This window comes from Palaemon carinicauda, unplaced genomic scaffold, assembly GCF_036898095.1.
Source record: "Palaemon carinicauda isolate YSFRI2023 unplaced genomic scaffold, ASM3689809v2 scaffold32, whole genome shotgun sequence".
Taxonomy (NCBI): Eukaryota; Metazoa; Arthropoda; class Malacostraca; order Decapoda; family Palaemonidae; genus Palaemon; species Palaemon carinicauda.
In genome coordinates this window covers 413,303-427,360 of record NW_027170871.1, presented here as the reverse complement: position 1 = coordinate 427,360, position 14,058 = coordinate 413,303, and the positions used below count along the sequence as shown (strand labels likewise).

Here is a 14,058-nt window from a genome sequence, read left to right as displayed (position 1 = left end):
CATATTATCCTATTATCCACTGCATAGAATATTAGATTCTATTGAAATAAGAGTAAAAAAGAAATTTATATAAAGTTTTTAAAAGTAATATGTATTTTTCCTAGCTATATGAACTTGAGCAAATGTCTTTAGCAATCTTTAAAATGAGATTCAAGGATTGGTTTGTTGAAATTCACCATAAAACCAAGCCGATTGTTCCTTTGTTTTTTTCCTGGAAATGTCAGTCTGCATCATATGGATGAATATACTGTACAAGATTAGTAGGTAGTCAAAGGCGGGATACTTTTCCCCTAAGGAGAATGGGGTCCAGAATAATATAGTATACTTGCTGTATGATAATTGGGTTGGTGTATATTCCACTATCTTCCCCCTTGCCTAAGGAGGATCTCATGAATCTAAAAAATGGTGCTCAGAAGTGTAAACTTACAGGCATCAAGTCAGCTTCATCAAGTGATAATTTGATCACTTCGTCCCCCCAAGAGAAGGTAAAGAAAACATGGAGAAGAGCCAGTCATTTTACCTTTCATTCCAGACTTGCATCCACACATTACCATAGATAATATGCTTCCAGTCCCGTGTGGGAGATGGGCTGGCTATGCAACTACATGAACAGCCAAGCACAAAAGTGTCGTGATTTGTGGGTATACACCTGTTGGCAGAAGACCGTGAAGGTTGTTTAGCATTCGCATACCCCAGCTTTCAACACCTGGCTGACTGGGAGATTCCTCTTTAAAGGCAAGGTGGGGTCTATGCCCATGACTTCAGAGTCCTGGTCTTAGCTGGTACCTCAACATTCAGAGATCGAGGTGTACGCTTTACAGATATTAAGAAGCCATAAGAGATCGTGTTCCTTGACAGCTCCTTCTTGGCCCTACCAGTGCTTAAGCAACACACAACCCTCACAGAATGGATAATGGAGAATAATCACTGGGGTCACCTCACCTACGCCCTCTATCACAAGAGACACTGGTACCGGGAAAACAGTGGGTGAGCTACCAGCTCCCTTAAACTACCTGCCATACCCTAGGAGGCCCAAGCCTCATTGTTACCCATCTGCACAGCAACATACATGTTTCTTACCCTTCTATAGGGTACGTCAATCAATAGGGGGGAACCCGACACACCACCAGAACCCTAAAAACACGCCAATGGAGATTGCAGGAGAATCCCAGTGACAGAGCCAGGGGCATATACACGAAAGCAGTCAAACTCGATGAGGGAAAGAAAGAGGTAAAAGACTTCATCGTTATGTTCTTAGGCGTCGCCAAAACAGACACTGCATAAGACTTGGCTCTCATTTTCCCCTTCAAAACGTACGCCTGCGAACACAGTGTGTGTGAATCAACAGCCAGTTTTGCCATAAACTGGTTGTAGCATCCAACCTTTTCATTTATCACAGACACCAACTGCCAGTATTTACTTTCTGTGAAGAAAATGAAAAAGATGAAGGCCTTGGTTATGGAGCAACAGTAAGTCAATACTCATTGCGGCCAAACCCAAAAGTGAAAGGCTTCCAACTGGCAGACAGGCCTTTCCCTATTTTAAAGGGCTAAAGGCTTGTACTGTATATGCACAGGAACTACTATTATAATTGAAATTAAATATTAGTTGATGGTAAAGAGTAATTGAAGTAAGATTTATACAATCCATTGCTTTTAAAGAACAATTGAAGTAAAAAATTATAACTTTTTTTCTTTGCTCATCTTGGTGCAATTTCCTGGTAAGAACAAATTGGTTAAATTATTGTTATACCTGCTGAGTAATTCAACAATGATAATGTTTGATAAAATAGGTATTCAGTATACTGTCCCTATATCAAGGAAAACTTTTTAACAATTATTATTATTACTACCTAACCTACAACTCAAGTTGGGAAAACAGGATCCTTTGAGCCCATGGGCTCCAAAAGGTAAAAAAAAGCCCAGTGAGAAAAGGAAATAAAGAAACAGATAGAACAGTGTGCGTGAATGTACCCTCAAGCAAGAGAACTCTAATCCAAGACAGAGCAAGACCATGGTACAGAGGCTGTGGCACTACCCAGACTAAAGAACAACAGTTCGATGTTGGAGTGTCCTAGAAAAGCTGCTTACCGTAGCTAAAGCGTCTCTGTTACGCTTACTATATGGGAACTAGCCACTGAACAATTACAGTGGAGTAGTTAACCACTTGAGTGAAGAATTTTTCAGTTACCTTAGTGTTGTCAGGTGGTAAAGGAAAAAGGATAATGTGTAAAGAATAGGCCAGACTGTTAGTGTACAGTATGTGTAGGCAAAGGGAAATGAGTAATAACCAGATGGGGTTCCAATGTTATTACTGTACTATCTGGCCAGTCAAAGGACTCGATTGCTCTTTAGCAGTACGTAGTACTGTACCTCAATGGGTGGCTGGTGCCTTGGCCAACGAACCTACCTACCCACTTTTATACAAATACGACACTCAAAAGACTGGTCAATATAAACATCTACAAACCTACAATAAGCACAAAGGGACGATTGCTGTGGCCTGATTGGTAACGTCTCTGCCTGGTGTTTGCCAGTCGTGGGTTCGAGTCCCGCTCAGACTCGTTAGTGCCATTAGGGTCTGCAACCTTACCATCCTTGTGAGCTAAGGTTGGGGGGTTTGGGGGAGCCTATAGGTCTATCTGCTGAGTCATCAGCAGCCACTGCCTGGTCCTCCCTGGTCCTAGCTTGGGTGGAGAGGAGGCTTGGGCGCTGATCATATAATATATGGTCAGTCTCTAGGGCATTGTCCTGATTGCTAGGGCAATGTCACTGTCCTTTGCCTCTGCCATTCATGAGCGACCTTTAAACCTTTAAATCATGCGTCTGTACTCAGTGAAGTCGAAGACAAAAGTGAAGAGCTTTCGACAGTTGACGCTACTCGCCTGCGTTCACCGCCTGTCATCAATTAATGGCTCTGCCAGTTCTGAAGACATGTTCTCCCTATATTTGTATTTGTTGTGGTGTTGGAACAAACAAACATTGACTTAGTTATACACGGCCAACAAGAAATGCTGATTCAGGCATTCTCGACGCCCTTCGCCAATCTACGGAAGAAAAATATAAATTAGTTTTGAACTGGCAATGCATACCTACAATAAATAAAAATTAATCTCTTTTTTTATTAATATTCAGGGTAGATACCAATCGTTTAACAGAAGTAAGGTACAGTATTTTCATATGAAATCAAGAGGATACTATATTTATAAAAAATTTAATAACCAATTAAGATAAAAAATAAAAAAATCTTTTAATCATTTGTATTTTTCCTAACCTAATATGAGTATAATTTAAGCTAAGCTAGAATGGCCATTAAGCTTTTAATGAGGTAAACAGACCTTGTGGCGCGGTTAAGGTGAATAGTGCAACTTAAAAGATTTGTTCCTATAAATAACACAATCCTTCAACATTATAATAAGAGACTCATCCTTATAATGTGCAAATGCATAATAACAGAGATAAAATAATGAAATTACAGTAAATACACTATGTCATTTTTCTAAGTTGTTTGATGTTTTTCAGTATCAAGATTTGACTAAGCCTCACCTTGTATTGGTCAATCAAAATTCAGATATAATTGAATCACCTGTTTTATAGCGTTTTCATTTCCATCATTAAAAATGCACTTCAGTTTATTTCAAATAAATTCATTTCAGTCATGGCCGACATTTATGAGGGGTTTAAACTGACTATGTTAAAAAATTCCTCATTAGAGCGTTTTCATTTCCATCATTAAAAATACACTTCAGTTCATTTCAAATAAACTAATTTCAGTCATGGCCGACATTTATGAGAGGTTTAAACTATGTTAAATAAAAAAATTCCTCATTACAGTCATGGGCTGACATTTGAGTACTACAACCCTTATTTCACATAATTCAGAAACATTGACATTTTTACATGACCACGTTGTTCTTCCAAGAAAAGTCAAGTGTCCTGTGTTAAGCTTGGAGGTCTACGTTCAGGTTGACACTACCAGCACTGTCACGCAAAAGTCCATAAACCCGAAACTATAAGACGCATGGTGCAACTTGGGGCTTCTCCAACGGCTGGCCGTTCCGGTGCCGTTGCTGACCGTCAAACGGAAACACCAGACTCCGACTGATAGGGTAGGACAATAAGGCATCCTAGATCAGCTTGATAATAATAATACAGGAGTTATGGAATTATGATACATTACATAATGATTTCACGGCTGGCATGTGCAGCGAATTCATGTACCTCTTGCTTAACCCTTTTACCCCCAAAGGACGTACTGGTACGTTTCACAAAACTCATCCCTTTACCCCCATGGACGTACCGGTACAGCCTTGCAAAAAAATGCTATAAAATTTTTTTTTTGCATATTTTTGATAACTTTATGCAAAACTTCAGGCATTTTCCAAAAGAATGAGACCAACCCGACTTCTCTATGATGAAAATTAAGGCTGTTAGAGCAATTTAAAAAATAAATATTGCAAAATGTGCTTGAAAATAAAAAAAAAAAACGCCTGGGGGTTAAGGGTTGGAAAGTTCCAAATAGCCTGGGGGTAAAAGGGTTAAACAGAGGAGTGATGAGATTCTGTTTATTTGCGTGTGAATCGAGCCACGGCAGAGCAAAAACATTTGGTGTGTGTGATATAAATCATAGGTAGTCATAATACAGTACTTTGATAGTAACCCACGCAGATGGCGTGCACATCACATCATGTAACGCTTGCCAGAATACACAAGCAACGCAATAATGTTTATTGGTAATAAACATGAAAAACGATTTCTTTCTTTGGTCTTGTTTTGTTTTGTTATGTTGTTACCTTCCATAAAGCCGTTGTTTTCCGATGACCAAAGCCCTACATACCCCAACACTAATGGGGGTCCCCAGGTGGGAACTGGGATTATGGGTGGTGGCAAAGGAAAACTAGGTATGTGCGGAAGATAACAGCAGAATAAAACATAAATCCGAGAAAAATAACAGAAAAAAAAGTTTTTTTCATGTAAAACTAACAGGACGAAGCAACACCGACAGAGTGACTGCGGCAGAGGGGCCTCTCTCGAGCACAGTTTTCTATATCGGCCCGATTTCTATACGACGATTTAGAAAACTGGCTAAAGAGAAGGCTGTGCAATTTGCCACCACAAATAGATTTTGCTTCGCCATGGCTAGTTTTGCTTGCAATAAACTTCATCTCGCTGCTCCTGTATTCTGGCAAGCGGTACATAGATGTTGCTCGCCAACCGCTTGGGTAGCTATCAAAGTACTGTATCATAATTACCTATAATTTATATCCCATACCTGAAATGGATTTCACTCCGCCGTGGCTTGCTTCGCTCCAAATAAACATTAACTCAATGATCCTTTGTTCTGGCAAGCAGTACACAAATCGCTACCTCATTGCAAGAGGGTCGTAACTCCAAATTCCTGATTTTTCAGGAGACGCATTTGAAAGTTGCTTAGTCCTATGAATTTGATCATGTTTCACAATCTCCTTAGTGCCATCTCTCGGCCGCTAATTCACCTAGATTCACGACTCTTTTACCAAAAGATGCAGAATCAATTCGGCAATCTTGTACACCATATAACTCAAAACTAGCAAATTTGGAGTTACGACCCTCTTGCAATGAGGTAGCGAAATGTGCTATGCACGCCAGCCGTGTGGGTCATAAATGTATCATAATCACCTACTGTACTATTATTATTAAGCTGACCTAAGATGCCATACTGTTCCACCCTGTCAGTCGAAATCTGCCGTTTCCGGACGACGGGCAGCAACAGCACCGGAACGGCCAGCCATTGGGGAAGCCCCAAAGTCCCCCGTAGACGTTTTAGCTTTGGGGTTACGTCCTATTGCGTGACGCTGCCAGTAGCGTCCACCTGAAGGCAGACTGCAACGCTTGATACACTTAGGACCCTTGACTTCTCCTAGAAGAATATCTTGATTATGTAAAAATGTCAATGTTTCTGAATTATTATGTAAAATAAGGCTTGTTGTACTCAAATGTCAGCTATGACTATAAGGAGGAATTTTGATTTGAAATAAAATTGAAAAGTAATTTTTTCTCAGGATTTTTGACTGAATTTTTTAATGAGAGATTTTGAAAAAATTTTTAGTTAGGATTTTTTACAGAATTTTCTATGATGATTTTTGACTGAAATTTTTAGAGAATTTTTGACTGAAATTTTTAAGAGGATTTTTGACTGAAATTTTTAGAGGATTTTTGACTGAAATTTTTATAGAGGATTTTTGACTGAAATTTTTAGAGAATTTTTGACTGAAATTTTTAGAAGAATTTTGACTTGAAATAAACAAGCAGTGATTTTTTTAAAGACTTTCATGAAAAAATAATTTTTTTTTCTTAATTGAAATACTGTATATCTAAATTTTGATGGCTCAATTCAAGGTAAAGTTTAGTCAAATTTTCAGATAAAGACAACATGGAAAACATCAATAAAGAATTTAGAAAATTTTTTATAATTACCGTAATTAAATTATTTTTATTTTTTGCCGCGGCAGAGTAGGCCTCTCTGCAGCCAGTTTTCTAAAACGTCGTATAGAAATCGGGCCGAAATAGAAAACTGTGCTCGAGAGGGCTACCTCTGCCGCGGACGCACTGTTGTTATTTTACTCTCCTAGTTCTACCTGACAAAAAAACAAAAAATTCTAAAATATTTTTTATTTTTCCTAACTTAAAAAACCTGGAGCTCTTTACATAGGAGTATTACTTCGGCGATAGCTGAAACTAGCCATTAAAGCCTTTAGGAGGCGTAACTAGGCTCTGCTAGTTAGCGGAGGGAGGTAGCGGGAGTAGACCAACCACCCAGCTCACACCAGCGCTAGTAAACCGACACTTTGCAATTCCGGCAGGACTTCCGGGGGAAGGTGATGGCAGGACCAGTATGCGTAAAGAGTTTCAGGTTTGTATGGTCAGGAATAATACATTCTAAATTTGTCATATATTCCAGCACTATGTACAAACCTCACACTCTTTACGTTGGAGACTCACCCCATGGTGGATGGAAGTCCTAAATCCAACTGGCTGAAGACTCCCTGGGACACACACTGTGCTTCGCATGAGCTGATCAGAGGGCGCCCTAACACCTCGTAATCACTAAAGGATGGCAGTCAGGGCAATCTGTGCTATGTGTAGAATTTAGCAATGTGACTTGACTAGGTAAGCATAATTTTGGAGCGAAGCTCCCCACTTAAACTAGACATTGCCTGACCACCTTGCTTGGAGAATGGGGATATAAATACATAAACATATATCAGGCTACACAAGGGGCATGGTACCCACCTGCAGTCAGAGGAAGAAAGTTTGTAGAGTTCCTCAGATGTTTGACCCCAAGAGCGGGGAGTGAAATATGAAATGGCCAGTCACTCGTGCATTCATCCTAGACTTACTCGTGGGTAACATCTGCCCACAACCAACTGCTACTTATCCTACAAGGGAGCTGAGGTGTTATTGACCACATTTTATGCAGTCACCATAGGACTTAAAGTACAGTAAATGTATTCAGGTTCCTGTGGGCAATGTCCTGCAGGTAGTGGGCGGTGAACGTTATTTGCCGTTTCCACACGCCCGCTTGTTAAACCTGCGTCAAGAGATAAATTCTTCTTGAACGCCAGGGATGTGCCGACACCCCTGAAGTCGTGATCACAGGGATGACGACTGGGAGGTGAGGAGCCTGGTTGTATGGCTCTCTCGATTACCAGTCTGATCCAGTAATCTTCCTCTTGGTCCCCTCCATGCTCACTAAGAGCTTGCTGATCTGAGGGTGGATTCTGGAGGTTTTTTTCAAGTATTTCCTCATTGCCCTCACAGGGCAGAGTAACAGTTGGTCTGGGTCATCTGTCACAGAACTGAGACTCGCAATCTAACGAACTCAAATATGAAACTAATGTCATTTGTCCCCATCCCCTTGAAAGGGCGATATCATAAGACAGATCATGTCGCTGGCCGACTCTCTTGGCAGAGGCCAGGGCTAGGAGAAATGATATTTTCATAATAAAATAAATTTTTTAACATACTTACCTGGTAGTTATATATATAGCTTAGTCCCTGACGTCACGGCAGAATTTCAAAACTCGCGGTAATCGCCGATGGGGTAGCCAGGTGTACCACCAGTGCGCCCTCTACCAAGGTCCCTGGAACCATTTCAACTATTCCTCAGATCTTTCATGCCCTTAGGTCTCTAGAGAGGAGGTGGGTGGGAATTAAATTATATATAACTACCAGGTAAGTATGTTCAAAAATTTATTTTATTATGAAAATAACATTTTTAAACATCTGACTTACCTGGTAGTTATATATATAGCTGATTGACACATTGTTGGAATTTACCTAAGAGTTAATAAACAAGCTTAAGGGTTCATACCTGATAAGGAAGCTGACTTTTATGATACTAGTCATTAGTCCGCTTTCCTTATGAGACCCAGCAATCCACCCCGGAGGCTGAAGACCTCTAGGAGCTGTCAAAACGGTGTATAACCTCTGTGACAGGACCTCCTCCAATACCCTTGTTCCGGGCCCTCCCAAGGAACAAACTGACCACCTGACTATAAATCAATGATTGTGAACTGCGTCCAATCTCCACAAACAACCATAAAAATACAACAGTTCCAAGGGAAGAAAAAGGGTATTAAGTTACGGGAGTGTAGTGGTAGATCCTTCCCCCACTACAGCACTCGCTGCTACGAATGGTCCCAGGGTGTAGCAGTCCTCATAAAGAGTCTGGACTTGTTTTAGATAGTGTGAGGCGAACACAGATTTGCTCCTCCAGAATGTCGTGTCCATGATGCTCTGCAAAGACCTATTCTGCTTGAAGGCTACAGACGTTGCCACAGCTCTAACCTCATGTGCCATGACCTTCAAAAGCTTGAGGTCTGTCTCACTACAATGAGAATGAGCCTCCTTTATTAAGAGCCTGATGAAGAAGGATAGCGCATTCTTAGACATCTGTAGCGAAGGTTTCTTGACTGAGCACCAAAGTGCTTCTGACTTGCCCCGTAAATTCTTCGTTCTTTCCAGGTAGAACTTCAGGGCTCTTACTGGACACAGGACCTTCTCTAATTGCTCCCCAACTAAATCCGAAAGGTTCGGAATTTCAAAAGCCTTGGGCTAGGGTTGTGAAGAGCGTTCGTTCTTAGCAAGAAAACCTAGCTGTAAGGAGCAGATAGCCTTGTTATCTCTAAAGCCTACATTTTTGTTGAAGGCATGAATTTCACTAACACTTTTTGCTGTCGCCAAACTGACCAAAAAGAGAGTGTTCATGGTGAGGTCCTTAAATGAGGCTGAATGTAAAGGTTCAAACCTGCTACTCATTAGGAACTTCAGGACTATGTCTAGATTCCAAGCTGGCGATTCCTGATGTCGTTCCTTAGTCGTTTCAAAAGATTTGAGAAGGTCCTGGAGATCTTTGTTATTGGACAGATCCAAATCCCTATGCCTGAAGACGGACGCTAACATGCTCCTGTATCCCTTGATGGTTGAGGTCGAAAACTTACGCTTCCTTCTAAGGTACAGAAGGAAGTCAGCAATCTGAGTCATAGAGGTACTGGAAGAGGAAACAGAGTTGTTTCTGCACCATTCTCTAAAAACCTCCCACTTAGATTGGTAAACCTTGATGGTAGAAGACCTCCTTGCTCTCGCAATTGCACTAGCTGCTTCCTTCGAAAAACCTCTAGCTCTCGTGAGTTTTTCGATAGTCTGAAGGCAGTTAGATGTAGAGCTTGGAGGTTTTGATGGAACCTTTCCAAGTGGGGTTGTTTGAGAAGATCTACTCTCAAAGGGAGGCTTCTCGGTGTGTCCACCATCCATTCCAGTACTTCTGTGAACCACTCTCTCGTGGGCCAAAAAGGGGCCACTAGACTCATTCTGGTTCCCTCGTGCGACACAAATTTTTGCATCACTTTGTGCACAATCTTGAACGGTGGGAACGCGTACACGTCCAGATGGGACCAGTCCATGAGGAAAGCATCGATGTGAACTGCTTTGGGGTCTGGCACTGGGGAACAGTAAGTCTCCAGTCTCTTCGTCTTCGTGGTTGCGAACAGGTCTGTACAAGGACGACCCTAAGTCTGCCACAGGCTCTTGCAGACTTCCTGATGAAGCTTCCATTCTGTAGACAAGACTTGGCCTTTTCTGCTCTCTCGCAGTCTCGTAAAGAGACCTCGAGTGGGTTCCGCCTTGCTTGCCTATGTAGGCCAACGCTGTAGTGTTGTCAGAGTTGACCTGTACCACTCTGTTCAGGACTGACTCTTCGAAGCCTTTGAGGGCTAACAGGACTGCCAACAGCTCCTTCTGGTTTATGTGGAGGATCTCCTGATCTTTTGTCCAGGAACCCGAGATCTCCAACTTTCCCAGTGTTGCTCCCCACCCCGAGTCCGAGGCGTCTGAACACAACACAAGGTCTGGGTTCTTCTGTTCCAGAGAACGACCCTCTTGAAGTTTGACGGGGTCGTTCCACCACTGAAGGCATCACTTTGTGGATTCTGAAATGGGGATACATTTCGTCTCCAGCTGTTCCAATGTAGATTGAGGTGGAACTGAAGAGGACAAAGATTCAGTCTTCCCAGGGAGACAAGCTGCTCCAACGAGGAAAGGGTTCCCAGAAGACTCATCCAATCCCTCGCAGAACACTTTCCCTTCTCTAGAAAGCATTGAAGTTTCACCAGGGCTTGTTCCGTCCTTGAGGCAGACGGAAAAGCCCAAATAGCTCGACTCCGAATCCCCATTCCCAAGTACAGAATCACGGGCAGATAATTTTCAAACCAAGAAAGATTTCACTGAAATAATGTACTAAAGTTACCCAACTGGAAAGTCAAGCACTATACAAAATTCCGAGTCCACAAGAATAGCTTCACATAGCTAAGACCTACACTTAAACCTTAGGAAACAACAGGCGTTTTTACCCTGAAAGTCATAAAGATGCAAGGCTGTTATCCTCAGGATAAAGACGCGAGGCTGTTATCCTCAGGATAAAGATGCGAGGCTGTTATCCTCAGGATAAAGACGCGAGGCTGTTATCCTCAGGATAAAGATGCGAGGCTGTTATCCTCAGGACAAAGACGCGAGGCTGTTATCCTCAGGATAAAGACGCGAGGCTGTTATCCTCAGGATAAAGACGCGAGGCTGTTATCCTCAGGATAAAGACGCGAGGCTGTTATCCTCAGGATAAAGACGCGAGGCTGTTATCCTAAGGATAAAGACGCAAGGCTGTTATCCTAAGGATTTCTCCACTATATCTTTGTGCTTGTTTTTCTTTCTTCCTTATAGGCCACTAACCAACAGTGTCTTGGGTGAAAACTAAGCCTTTTTTAAAAAAATAATTGCCAGAATAATGGTTAAACATATGCTTAACACCAAAATGATTAAATAATCAATATTTGAGGCAAATGGGTCCATTCAAAATGTCTCGGAAACCCAGCATACAAAGATACGTATTTAGAATGTAAACAATTAACACTGAAGCAGAAAAATCAAAGTACACTGGCGTTCGACATCAAAGGAATCCTAATCTCAACTGAGTGGTGACTGGCAACAAAATCAACCCAAACGGGAGATTATACCACATACCCTCTAATCTAACATTTGTAATCAGAAGAAAGCAAAATTGCGGTCATAAACGGAAGGCAGAATCCCTTCAACCACATCCTATCACTGGGGACATTCCCATTGAGTTGGCAGAAATAGCTTTCTTGCAATAAAGCTTTAACCCTTTCACCCCCAAAGGACGTACTGGTACGTTTCACAAAAGTCATCCCTTTACCCCCATGGACTTACCGGTACGTTCTTGCAAAGAAATGCTATATAATTTTTTTTTTTCATATTTTTGATAATTTTTTGAGAAAATTCAGGCATTTTCCAAGAGAATGTGACCAACCTGATCTCTCTATGACAAAAATTAAGGCTGTTAAAGCAATTTAGAAAATATGTACTGCAAAATGTGCTGGGAAAAAAATACCCCCCTGGGGGTTAAGGGTTGGAAATTTCCAAATAGCCTGGGGGTAAAAGGGTTATGGAAACTGGATGCAATGAACAGCTCATATGTGCAGATCATTTACCTCTTCCAGACCCCTCTTGACACTGCTGTGATCCAAAACAAACTCCATCTTGCACTTCTAAACACTGTTAGCCCTCAAAGGCTTCGAAAAGTCAGTCCTCAACAGAGTGGTACAGGTCAACTCCGACATTACTACAGCGTTGTAATGTCGGCAAGCAAGGCGGAACCCACTCGAGGTGTCTTTACGAGACTGCGAGAGAACTCCTTTATTGGGCAAGAGAAAAGAATGTAACCCTTGTAACAAGATTTATTCAAGGGGAAAGAAACGTGATGGCAGACAGTCTGAACAGAAAAGTTCAAGTCTTGTCTACAGAATGGACGCTTCATCAGCAAATCTGCAAGAGCCTGTGGCAGACTTGGGGTCGTCCTTGTATAGACCTGTTCGCAACCACGAAGACGAAGAGACTGGAGACTTGCTGTTCCCCAGTGCCAGACCCCGAAGCAGTTCACATCGACGCTTTCCTCATGGACTGGTCCCATCTGGACGTGTACGCGTTCCCACCGTTCAAGATTGTGCACAAAGTGATGCAAATATTCGTGTCGCACGAGGGAACCAGAATGAGTCTAGTGGCCCCTTTTTGGCCCACAAGAGAGTGGTTCACAGAAGTACTGGAATGGAGACATATGTCCACTTCATATGACTTTGATGACTAGCAAGAGATTAACTCTTATTTGATCTCTCTAAAACAAGAAACTTGAACTAGAACTTTGGCCATTAAGTTGTATGACAGAGATGGTGATTTTAACTAATTTTGCCCAAAAATGAGAAAAGTAGCAATTCTAAACTGCTCAGCGAGAAATTGACTCCCCTGACAAAATGGCAGCTATCAAAGGACATAAAAATCCATCTCAAGTTTATGCAAAATACAGTTATTTACAAAGTAAATACAGATTTGTAAATGAAAAACAATAGCAAACGACATTCGTGCATCGAGTACAGTCAAAATGTCCATGTAAATTCCTTGGTCAAATACTGTACGAGTCAAAACACAAAGAATTCCAATTCTGAAATTGGCTAATGGTGCCAACAAATACAAGAAAAGTTGAGAGCTGCACAAAAGGAGGGTAAACCTAATGATATCCACAGAAATCAACTTGAGAAAATACAACGGATATGAGGCAGGCTGTCGATTTTTTTTGCCTCAATGCCTCATCCATCCATCCATCCATATACCAAAGGCACTTCCCCCAATTTTGGGGGGTAGCCAACATCAACAAGAAACAAAACAAACAAAACAAAAAAGGGGACCTCTACTCTCTATGTTCCTCCAGCCTAACCAGGGACTCAGCCGAGTTCAGCTGGTACTGTGGCACCCTAGCAGTACCAGCTGAACTCGGCTGAGTCCCTGGTTAGGCTGGAGGAACATAGAGAGTAGAGGTCCCCTTTTTTGTTTTGTTTGTTTTGTTTCTTGTTGATGTTGGCTACCCCCCAAAATTGGGGGAAGTGCCTTTGGTATATGGATGGATGGATGGATGAGGCATTGAGGCAAAAAAATCAACAGCTTGCTTGAGCACAAAAATAAACAAAGACCACAGCTACAAAACTCAAACAAATACAGATCAACCCAGATTGTATCAATAGCTGTTCATAAACATATTAATACAGGTGATGAATGCAAGAGTTGATGGGAGAAGTACAAGAGGAAGACCAAGGTTTGGGTGGTTGGATGGATGGAGTGAAGGAAGCTCTGGGTGATAGGATAGATGTGAGAGAGGCAAGAGAGCGTGCTAGAAATAGGAATGAATGGCGAGCGATTGTGACGCAGTTCCGGTAGGCCCTGCTGCTTCCTCCGATGCCTTAGATGACCGCGGAGGTAGCAGCAGTAGGGGATTCAGCATTATGAAGCTTCATCTGTGGTGGATAATGTGGGAGGGTGGGCTGTGGCACCCTAGCAGTACCAGCTGAACTCGGTTGAGTCTCTTGTTAGGCTGGGAGGAACGTAGAGAGTAGAGGTCCCCTTTTTTGTTTTTGTTTCATTTGTTGATGTCGGCTACCCCCCAGAATTGGGGGAAGTGCCT

At 41.9% G+C, this 14,058-nt stretch overlaps 1 long non-coding RNA gene across 1 annotated transcript in view; it reads right to left on the bottom strand.

Annotated features, from left to right (window-relative positions):
- Positions 1-1,532: 1,532 nt before the first annotated feature.
- Positions 1,533-14,058, bottom strand: part of LOC137636526 (uncharacterized) — a 45,151-nt gene continuing 32,625 nt past the window's right edge. The window contains exon 4 of the long non-coding RNA XR_011043132.1: positions 1,533-3,046. This is a non-coding gene — a long non-coding RNA (uncharacterized lncRNA). The remainder of the gene's footprint in view (positions 3,047-14,058) is intronic.